Source organism: Eschrichtius robustus, chromosome 6 (assembly GCF_028021215.1).
Source record: "Eschrichtius robustus isolate mEscRob2 chromosome 6, mEscRob2.pri, whole genome shotgun sequence".
NCBI classification, from domain to species: Eukaryota; Metazoa; Chordata; class Mammalia; order Artiodactyla; family Eschrichtiidae; genus Eschrichtius; species Eschrichtius robustus.
In genome coordinates, this window is record NC_090829.1 from 22884858 (window position 1) to 22897007 (window position 12150).

General features: G+C 43.2%; 1 non-coding gene across 1 annotated transcript; it reads right to left on the minus strand.

Moving 5' to 3' along the window:
- Positions 1 to 499: 499 nt before the first annotated feature.
- Positions 500 to 572, minus strand: TRNAA-UGC (transfer RNA alanine (anticodon UGC)). Its single transcript has one exon. It is a non-coding gene; the product is annotated as a tRNA-Ala (tRNA).
- Between the last annotated feature and the right edge of the window lie 11578 nt (positions 573 to 12150).

Sequence of the window (12150 nt, forward strand, 5' to 3'; positions counted from 1 at the left end):
GCCCGTGAAGGGGCGCCACACCGCCCTCTAGTGGCAACTCCGTCTAGCCCTGTTCTGCAGTTTTCCCTCTTTCCCTGTTCCCCACAGAGATGAGGCCTCTTTCCCAGCAAACTGAAGCTCCCTCTGGTGGCCTAGGAGTCAACTCTTCTCTCCACCTGTGTCCGCTGTCTTCAAGATGTGAGTAGAGACACACTGTCTCCATATGGTCTCACCCCAACTGCCCTTTTGTCTAACTGATGAACCAGCTGTTTAGCAGTCTCATAACTGGCTCCCTGATGGACAGACCATTAAATTGACCTTCTCACTGATGGATCCTGATGGACTACTGTCCATCTGAAAAATTAATCCTAACTGACTGGCTGATTAAGTTTCAAAATCACAAATCATTTGATTGACCTACAGTCTAACTGACCTACTAAGCCTAAATAACTCAACACCACCTGATAAGTTTTTTTTTTTTTTTTTTTTTTTTGAGGCCACACAGCTTGTGGGATCTTAGTTCCCCGACCAGGGATCAAACCTGGGCCCCCTGCAGTGCAAGCACAGAGTCCTAACCACTGGACCGCCAGGGAAGTCCCTACACCTGTAAAGCTTGAACTGTCTGCCTGGCTGACTCACCCACTAACCAGCAGAGGACTGACAAGACTGACAGCTTGGCTCTAACTAGGGCTAACACTTGGATGGGAGGAGAGGCTGCCCCTTCCTCATACCTTGATTCCTCTTCGGGCTTGGGGGCCTACTCGTCTCCCCTCCAGAGCCACCTCAAGACTGCAGAGGGGGCAACCAGGAAACTGACCTTCTGATCTACCTCTAGTGAGGTTCTTAACCAGGGCTCCACAGATGGGTTTCAATTCTGTTTTCCAAACAGTGTGGCTATAAAGATGTGTGCTCTCTCGGAAGAGGGTTCACAGCTTTCACAGGATTCTCAAAAGAATCCAGCATACACAAATATCGTCAGAACTACTGCTCAGGGAAGATCCTCAGCAAACACATTCAGATAGGCAAAGCCCTTACCTCAATTCAAGCCCCATTTCTCTCTCACATCGGGCCAGGGTGGCAAGAAGGTAACTAGGAAGACTGGGAGAGTCATAGTGGACATGCATGTAGCAGGGTGGAAGAATGAAGGCTGAGCTGTGTGTGAATTTTCCAGAGAGAGGCCCAAGGATATCAATGTGTGTCCTTTTGGTTTGTAGGCTACCCTTAGCCCAAGATGCTGGGCACCCTCCGCTCTGGGCAGAGACTCTTTGAGCTGAGACAAAGGATACATTTACTAGGGCCTTTGTCTGGGGTAGGGAGTATGTGTGAGCGTGTGATTACGAGGAACTATGTGGCTGTGTGTATTTACACACCAGTGTGCTCACAAGGGTGGGCATAACAGAGCCGTGTTGCTATGTGCGTGAATATCCTTTGGGTCAGTGTACATCTGAATAGTTTTGTGACTATCTACACATGCGTGCTCACTTGTGGACCCCCTCAAGTCTTTGGGGGAGGTTGAAACAGATTCTCAGTAAGAATTTCACTGAGTGAGAATATCTACAGACACTCCAGCAGCGCACACCAGAAATCTGGGAATCCTCTACTCCTCCCCCTCCTTGAACCCCCATCATCCCCTCAGTCCACTGTCACCATCGGCTCCCATCACCTCTCCCTGGACTACTATTCGGTCTTCAATGCCCTCCCCTCGCCACCCCTCCGAACCGCAGCCACAGTGACCTTAAAAAATGAAGTTAGGATGGCAGCGCGCCCCACCCGAAACCGACAACAGATTTACACTGTCAGGGGATAACGCCCATCTCCTCCATGCGACTCGAGGGTCCCTGCATGGCCGTAGCCCTGCTCACTGGGAACTCTCCTCTCTCAGGCCCCGGCTTTAGATGCGTCGCCCCTGGGCCTGGTCCTATGCCACACCCCGAGCTTTGGCCCTTAGGCGTTGCTCCTAACCCTCACATCGCGGAGATTATCACTTGCTGCTGTAACTGCCCAGTTACAATTGGCAACTGTAATTGACAGAGAACCCAAGTCCGTCTGTCACGTCCCACCTCGGGACCCCTACCCACAGGACAAAGCCTAAGCCGCCGTAGGTCAGAAGCCCACCACGCACAAGCGCACACGTCTCTCTCCCGCGCCGCGGAGCATTGGAAGCCGGGACGTGTAGACAGAAATGCGCGTGCGCATAAAGACCAGCAGGAACTACGACCCCCCCCCAGAATCCTCCTGACCAACACTCCATTTCCCACAAAGCCTCGCGGGGCCCACCCCGGAACTGCGCTCTTTTCCTGAAAGCGGAAGTTAGGGTGAGTCCGGCAGTGGAGTTGGTTTCGGAGGGAGTAGAACGGTGCGAGGTTTTGAGTATTGTCTACCTCCAGGGGTCGTTCGTGAGTCAGAGAAACCGGGACTTCAGAAGGAAAGGACCTGGCGAGATCCCTCAGTGCATTGTTCCGTTCCCTCTGGCGCGCACGGTCAGGCCCGCTGCAGCCTTGCACTCTGCCCGCTGCGGCTTTGTCGCCCTCCCGCCGCTGCGTGCTCTCTTCCCACCTCTGGGCGTCTCTGGGGATAGAGGCCAATGGCTAGATGGTCTCAGGTACCCCTTATTCCCAATCCTGCATTGCCTATCTTCCACTGGGAAGAAGTGAAAACCTTGGCCGTAAGGGCATAACCCACAGGGCTCCCCCTGTGGGTCCCACAGCTCTTTTGCTTCTTCCAGCAGTAGCTGCAGGAGTCGAAGCTGTGGGCAGTGGGGACAGGTGTGGACAGTAGCAGGGAGGGTGGAAATTTGTGGTTCCTGACCTGCTGTCCCGGTTCCCAAGAGGATAACTTTCCTGTGGCCCCAGCCTTATGGCTATATAGGGTCCGTCCAGCACATGTCCTTAATTGCTTGGATTCTGGAGAAAGTCAGCCTCCTTCTTCAGACCCTCCAGTTCCAGCCTCATCCCTCAGACCCCAGCAACGCCTGTCTGGGCCCCACTGCCTATTTCACCTTTTCACATTTTCGAAAGTGTGACTGGAGCTAGACTGTCTGCTGCCAGGGTGGCACACTCACATGGCTGTTGGCAGGAGACTCAGTTTGTCACCATGTGGACCTTTCCAGAGGGCTTTGAGTATCCTCGCAACATGGCAGCTAGCTTCCCCCAGAGCAAGTGATCCAGGAGAGAAGGAGCAAGACAGAGGCATTGATGTCTTTTATGATCTACCCTTGTAAGTCACATTCTGTAATTTCTGCCACATTCTATTCATTAGGAATGAGTCGTGTGTAAAGCCCATACTCAAGAAGAGGGAAATTAATCTCCACCTCCTAAAGGGAGGAGGACCAAAGAACACGTGGACATATTTTAATAGCACTACATTTAGTGAACCAATATTTTCCAAATGCCCAATGCATGATGTTACAAAACCATGATGCATGGGTAAAAAAAATCTATTTCGATTGCAAGATAGCCCAACTGGTTTTTAATGTAACAGAGTATGAAAAGTTCATTGATGTAGTGTTAGATTCCACATTGCTACTAAGCTTTAAGAAGCTATCATTTGTTGAGTTTTGGTATAGTATCAAATAAGAATATCCAAAATTATCTGAAAAGGTTATTAATATACTACCTTCATTTCCAACTACTTAATCTCTGTGAGGCCAAATTTTCTTCATATACTTCACCCAAAACAATATTAGAACAGACTGGAATGCAGAAGCAAGTATGAGAACCCAGCTGTCTTCTACTAGGCCAGACAGATTTGCAAAAATGTAAAACAGTGAAGCCCTTCTCAGTAATTAATTTTTGTTTTTTTCTTAAAAAGTGGGTGTGTGTGTGTTTGCATTAACAAGTATTGGATTTATTATTGTAACTTTTAAATGAATTAAATATTTTAAAATCTTCTCAGTTTCAATTTCTAATATGGTGATTACTGATAGATATAATCTATATAAACAGGGGATTTCCCTGGTGGTCCAGTGGTTAAGAATTGCCTTCCAATGCAGAGGGTGCGGGTTTGATCCCTGGTCAGGGAGCTAAGATCCCACATGCCTTGCAGCCAAAAAAACAAAACATAAAACAGAAGCAGTATTGTAACAAATTCAATAAAGACTTTAAAAATGGTCCACATCAAAAAAATCTTTAAAAAAAATCCTTATAAACCAAAGCCTTTTGGCATCCTCAATAATTTTTAGAGTGTAAAGGGGCTCTGAGACCAAAAAGTTTGAAAACCACTGTCTAAGCAATCACGATGGTCCTGTCATCCTTGAAATGACATGTTTAAGTATGGGCATGCGGTGCAGTTCTGGCCAATGACGTATGAAGTGGGGTGTAGGCATTGTGTTCAGTTTTCAGTTCAGGGTATTAAATGGAAACATACATAGGGTCTTCAAAGGGATTGGTAATATTCTGTTTCTTATGCTAGATGATTGATATGTGATATTTATTCACCTTCTTTATCTCTTACATATTAAATTATTTTGTATGTGAAATATTTTATAACAAAAAAATTAAAAGAACACATGGAAGAGAAGATTCCTCTTCCTCTCTGTAAGCGTTGTGTCTGTTTTGCAGCATATTCGTTTGGTATATTGGGCCTAAGTATGCATTGTTGGGCTCTGAAGAATTTTGTGTGTGTTTCATGGCTCTCTGAGCCTGTATCAACAACGTATTTGTGATATTTGACTTGTAACCTGAGAGTCCCCAGACCTCTCGCCACATACGCAATCTCACCACATTCACCAGGCTGTCAGTTCACGTTGTACAAAGTCCCTCATAAAAAGACCTTCCCTGCTCTGGTTTAGTCCCTTCTCCCCTAAGGTCAAGCAGGATACCAAGGTCTGTCATGCATCACATCTTTGCCAAGTTCTCTCACCTAAGGCCCTTACAAGAGTAGATATCAACTGGGCTTGCCAGCTCACCAGTTCTGCAAACTACCACACACTAAATCCACTTTAGACCCCTTTTAGAATTTGTATGAGCACCTTCTAAATGGAACCCACAACAGGTACAAAGGCAGGCTCACTACACCGTTGTTGAGTGAGTGGACCCTCTCCCAGTGTGGTCACCCATGTGGTTCCAGCAACCCGCAGTCACACTGAAGGACCTAGAGCTATGAAACCATGGTTTCTGGGTTTCTCCTACCCCTCCTCTTAATGTAACTTTCTCAGAAATTCATGAATCAGGTAGTAAATTAGAGAATTCAACATTCCAATTAGGTTTGAATGGATACCTGAACGAAATCTGGGCTTGGCTATCATGGGTGAAGGGGGAATGCCTATTGGCCAGGTACAAAACATGTCTGCTACGATTGTCTACATATATATGTATATTTTAAATCTTTCCACAATAAAGTGTATTGCTGTGTGACTAAAAAAGAAAATGAGTAAAGGTAATGAATATGAAGGGGAAATAGACAAATAAAACAAAGAAATGCAGCCACATTTTGAGGTATTGAGACAGATATGCTTAGAGGAAGCAGACCCATTTGCTGAAACCCAATTTACTGATCAATGCACCCTATTTACTTGCTGCTTTTGCCTGTTTATACAATTTACAGCAATTCATAGTGGATGGAATTTTTAAAACAACCTTTGAACATTTCTAAGGTTTTGGAATACTGGCCAAAATCTAAGTAGGCCAGTATTCCATTATATCTGCATAACAACATTTTAAGAGCTCTTCAGTCTGTCACAGCCCGGTTAGAAGAGAAGAGATGTCTAGGAGAAAATATTCATGAGACGTATAAAAGATAAAAGCCATAGCCCACATATGTAAATCAATAAGAAAAAGGCAACCTAGTTAAAAAATGGACAAATAATATGAATAGGCAATTCACAGATTCAGAAATACGGTTGACTGAAATACATTTGGCAAGGTTTTCAACATCAGTAGTAGAAAATACAAGATAAATACAAGGTAAAACAGCAGGAATATGCTTATTTTTACAACATTATCAGATAGTTAGAAAGAGTAATAGGGTTGGTGAAGGTGTTTCTGACATCAAGAATTTTCATAGAGTTCCATGTTAATATGAGTGTAAATTGGTACAGAATTTTTGGTAGGCAATTTGGCTGTAATCAAAACAGTATGGTACTGGCACAAAAACAGAAATATAGATCAATGGAACAAGATAGAAAGCCCAGAAATAAACCCACGCAGCTATGGTCAATTAATATACGTCAAAGGAGGCAAGACTATACAGTGGAGGAAAGACAATCTCTTCAATAAATGGTGCTGGGAAAACTGGACAGCTGCATGTAAAAAAATGAAATTAGAACATTCTTTAACACCATACACAAACTCAAAATTGATTAAAGACCCTAATGTAAGACTGGATACTCTAAAACTCTTAGAGGAAAACATAGGCAGAACACTCTGATATAAATTGTAGCAATAACTTTTTTGAGCTCTCTCCTAGAGTAATGGAAATAAAAACAAAAATAAACAAGTGGGACCTGATTAAACTCAAAATCTTTTGCACAGCAAAGGAAACCATAAATAAAATGAAAAGACAACCCACAGAATGGGAGAAAATATTTTCAAATGATGCAACTGACAAGGGATTAGTCTCCAAAATTTACAAACAGCTCATGCGGCTCAATATCAAAAAAACCCAAACAACCCAATCAAAAAATGGGCAGAAGACCTAAATAGACATTTCTCCAAAGAAGACATACAGATGGCGAAGAGGCACAGGAAAAGATACTCAACATCGCTAATCATTAGAGACATGCAAATCAAAACTACAGTGGGATATCACCTCACACCAGTCAGAATGGCCATCATCAGAAAATCTATAAACAGTAAAGGCTGGAGAGGGTGTGGAGAAAAGGGAACCCTCTTGCACTGTTGGTGGGAATGTAAATTGGTACAGCTACTGTGGAGAACAGTATGGAGGTTCCTTAAAAAACTAAAAATAGAGCTACCATATGATGCAGCAATCCCATTCCTGGGCATATATCTGGAGAAAAACATGGTTCAAAAGGACACATGCACCCCAGTGTTCGTGGCAGCACTGTTCACAATAGCAGAGACATGGAAGCAACCTAAATGTCCATTGACAGATGAATGGATAAAGAAGATGTAGCACATATATACAATGGAATATTACTCAGCCATTAAAAAGAATGAAATAATACTATTTGCAGCAACATGGATGGACCTGGAGATTATCATACTAAGTGAAGTAAGTCAGACAAAGAAAGACAAATATAATATGATATCGCTTATATGTGGAATCTAAACAAAAAATGATACAAATGAACTTATGAAACAGAAAGAGACTCACAGACTTGGAGAACGAACTTATGGTTACTAGGGGAAAGGGTGGGGGAGAGGGATAGTTGGGGAGTTTGGCATTGACATGAACACACTGCTATGTTTAAAATAGATAACCAACAGGGACCTACTGTATAGCACAGGGAGCTCTGCTCAATATTCTGTAATAACCTAAATGGGAAAAGAATTTGAAAAAGAATAGATACATGTTTATGTATAACTGAATCACTTTGCTGTACACCTGAAACTAACACAACATTGTTAATCAACTATACTCCAGTACAAAATAAAAATTTTTTTTAAAAAAACAAGAAAACCTTTAAAAAATCACCATTAAAACACTTGTGGGGCTTCCCTGGTGGCGCAGTGGTTGAGAGTCTGCCTGCCAATGCAGGAGACACGGGTTCGAGCCCTGATCTGGGAGGATCCCGCATGCTGCAGAGCAACTGGGCCCGTGAGCCACAATTGCTGAGCCTGCGCGTCTGGAGCCTGAGCTCCGCAACAAGAGAGGCCGCGATAGTGAGAGGCCCGCGCACCGCGATGAAGAATGGCCCCAACTTGCCGCAGCTGGAGAAAGCCCTCGCACAGAAACGAAGACCCAACACAGCCATAAATAAATAGATAAATAAATAAATTAAAAACAAACAAACAAACAAAAAAAAAAACTCAGCAGAGAAAACCTTACCCCAAATTATCAGATTAACTTCATCATAATAGGGACACTGACATCACGTACCTCTTATGAGATAAACTGCGAAGGACACAGCAACACTCCTATTAAAAAAAAAAAAACAAAAAAAACCAAAAAAAAACACTTGTGTTTCCTTTGAGGTAGTAGGGGGAACTACTAGTAGGGGGACAGAGTGGGCGAGGCTAGGGAATGACATAGTGGGAGGGGCTAAAGGGCTGGAGTGTAAGGGGGGAGATCTGTGGGACTGGGAGTGATTTGACCAGACTGGGATTGATGGGTGAGGGGGAAAGGGTCGAGGGTTTGGAGGAACCAAAAGGTGCTTGAAAGGACTGGGGGAAGTGAGAACAAATGGCAGTGGGAGGACTGAGACGGATTAGAAACAACTGAAGAAACTTTCGTTTCTTCAGGGGGACGGGTGGAACTGGCAGGGACTAGGAAGGTAAAATGGAAACAACTGGCTTTCAGTGAATTGGCCCAGAGCCACTGGCAAACAGGACCTGTTAACACTGAGCAAGGCTCCTGTGGAAGAAGGAGGTTTGACGCAAACAGGAAACACTAATTTTCAGAATTCTACCAACTGTGCCTTGCAGAGTTCTTTTACTTCCTCTTGTCTTGGCTCTGTTATTACATTGTAGTTTGCCTCTAAATCAGCTGAGATCTTTGAAGACTCCTTTATCTGACCGTCAAGGGTGTGACTCTTTCCCACGTGATCCTAGGTACAAAATAGACATTTCAGCTGCCTCTAGTAGAAACTTCCTCTGTCACTTTTTTAAAAAATTAATTAATTAATTTATTTATTTATTTTATTTTTGACTGTGTTGGGTCTTCGCTTCTGTGCGAGGACTTTCTCTAGTTGCGGCAAGTGGGGGCCACTCTTCATTGCGGTGCGCGGGCCTCTCACTGTCGCGGCCTCACTTGTTGCGGAGCACAGGCTCCAGACGCGCAGGCTCAGTAATTGTGGCTCACGGGTCCAGCTGCTCCGTGGCATGTGGGATCTTCCCAGACCAGGGCTCGAACCCGTGTCCCCTGCACCGGCAGGCAGACTCTCAACCACTGCACCACCAAGGAAGCCCCCTGTCTGTCACTCTTAAAACTTGGGAAGTTGCTTCAGATCCTGGGAGGGCATGAATGAAGGCTCTCTCTGCAATAGAGTGTAAGTATGCATAAGGACGTGCAGATCTCTTTCTCTTCTCTCTTGGTTTGAGTCATGCATTATTTTAACAAGTAGAGGGCCCTATGGTCACTGGCTTTCTCTGTGGTTCATGCTATTTTCCACAGTGAATCACAGGGCAACCAAACAGCAAGAATCTTCAGCGGGTGGAGGCGTGGGGTTATGGGCTGAATCATATCCTCCCAAATTTCTTATGTTAAAACCCTAACACCTGTTGCTTCATAATGTGACTATATTTGGAGATGGGGCCTTTAAAAAGGTGATTAAGTTAAATGAGCCCATTAGAGTGGGTCCTAATCCAATCTGACTGGTTCTATTATATAAGAAGAGTGAATTTGGACACACAAAAGACACAACAGGGATGTGCACACACAGAGCAAAGGACACAGCAAGAAGCTAGCCATCTGGAGGCCTGAGTATAGATGGTCCTGAGCCTAAAGACGTGGATAGTGATATGGCCTTGCAAGGCTGAGAGGATGAAAAAAGGGGGAGACCACCTCAGACTAGGGAAAGGATGAGGGAGTAGGTGACAGCTTGTTCCACTAGAAGGTTCTTTGAACCCTGTTATTCCAAAGAAACTAGCCAAACTCAGCAGACTCAAGGTTTTTTATTTTTCTTTTTTATTGACGTAAAGTTGAATTACAATGTTGTGTTAATTACTGATGTACAGCAAAGTGACTCAGTTATACATATATACACATTCTTTTTCATATTCTTTTCCATTATGGTTTATCACAGGATATTCAATATAGTTTCCTGCGCTATACAGTAGGACCTTGTTGCTTATCCATTCTATATATACCAGTTTGCATCTGCTAATCCCAAACTCCCACTGCTACCCTCTCCCACCCACCTCCCCCTTGGCAACCACCAGTCTATTCTCTATGTTCCTGATTTTGTTTCTGTTTCATAGATAGGTTCACATGTGTCATATTTTAGATTCCACATATAAGTGATATCATATAGTATTTTTCTTTCTGACTTACTTCACTTAGTATGATAATCTCTAGTTGCATCCATTTGCTGCAAATGGTATTATTTTCTTCTTTTTTATGGCTGAGTAGTATTCCATTGTATATATGTACCACATCTTCTTTATCCATTCATCTGTTGATGGATATTTAGGTTGTTTCCATGTCTTGGCTATTGTGAACAGTGCTGCAATGAACACTGAGGTGCATGTATCCTTCTGAACCATGTCTTTCTCTGGATATGTGCCCAGGAGTGGGATTGCTGGATCATATGGTAATTCTATTTTTAGTTTTCTGAGGAACTTCCATACTGTTTTCCACAGTGGCTGCACTAACTTACATTCCCACCAACAGTGTAGGAGTGTTGCCTTTTTTCCACACCATCTCCAACATTTGTTATTTGTAGACCTTTTAATGATGGCCATTCTGACTGTTGTGAAGTGGTACCTCATTGTAGTTTTGATTTGCATTTCTCTAATAAGTAGTGATGTTGAGCATATTTTCATGTGCCTCTCGGTATGTCTTCTTTGGAGAAATGTCTATTTAGGTCTTCCGCCCATTTTTTGATTGGTTTGTTTGTTTTTTTGTTGCCGAGTTGTATGAGCTGTTTCTATATTTTGGAAATTAAGCCTTTGTCGGTCGCATCGTTTGCAAATATTTGCTCCCGTTCTCGAGTTTCAGCATTGCCTTTTTCTTTGTATAATCTCTACCCGAATTCCAGCCAATTGCCTTTTGTGCCTCCAGCAGGCTCCTGAATTTCAAGCTTGTGCTCACTGCTATATCCTCAGCACCATCATCTAGAACGGTGGTACTCAACAAGTATTTGCTGAATGGATCAATAGACGTATGTATGGGTAGATGAGTGTGTGTATGAAGCTATCTGGGTCTAAGATGCAGTACCTGCTCCTGCTTCCCACAGCAATTTGTGATTCTCTTTGTGGTGGGTCCATTTCTCCTTCCACCTGCCCCCTGATGGCTCTAAAAGCCCTTAGTCATTTGGCTCAAATGCCCTAGCTTTGGAGACCAGCTACTTATTAACTAAACCGTTGCACCACTCGCTCTTATAGCCTTAAATTAATTTGGGTTAATTCTTAACTGTTTCCTTTCTGTTCATGTGTCATTTAATGGTTTGCCTTTATCTGATTTTCCCCAATTTCCTGTGCATTTGTGGTTTTCTACAGGAGCTCTGTACCAGAGGCCTCATGTGGCCACACCAAACGAGTGTGGACACCTAAGGTTTCCAGGAGGGTTCTCCTGCTGCTCTGGGTCTCATCCAACTGGTGTCCATCCAAATATTCCCAGCCAAGGTTATTTATGCTAGAGGAGGAAGAATGCCCGCCCCAGAGCCAGTTCTTGGGGAAAAGAAGAATTCTTGATATAGCCCGAGCCCCCAAAGAAGAAAGATTTCTCTGCAACAGCTAAAGGTTGGTGACATACTTTTCCTCCAACTCAGTGAAAGCTGTCCATGTTTGCTTTCTTTCCCATGCATTTCATTAGTGTGTTTTGTCCAAATGACCTTTGGAATAAACAAGAAGGAAAAAATTTTAAATCAACAGAATAAGCTTGATGGGGCACTGAGAGTTTATCCATCATTGATTCTCAACATCTAGCATAGTGCCAGACAGGCAGATACTTAATAAATGTTTGATGAAGGAAGGAGAGAAAGATAGGAGGGAAGGAGAGAAAAAGGAAAGGATTGGAGATTGCCATGAATGGAAAGAATGCTAATTTATTATTTAGAAATAATATGGTGATAACATAGTTGTGTTTTCAAAGCTAATTAGTTGCATTATCACTGACACCTTGCATTTTATTGATTTTAGAATCAATAAAACAAATTAAATCACTTTACAAATTGAAGGATGTATTTATAAAGATAAAATAAATAGTAGACAACCAGAATAGCAACAACAAAAAAGTGCTCTTTGGAACTTAAGCATAAACAGCACTGCTCATATTTTAAGATAAATTCAAAACTCTGTAATGTAATAGCCATTTGTTCTGTCTATGCCCAATTCTCCAAAGCAAATTAAAACAATCAAGGACTTTATTTATGGATAAATGCAAGCCAAT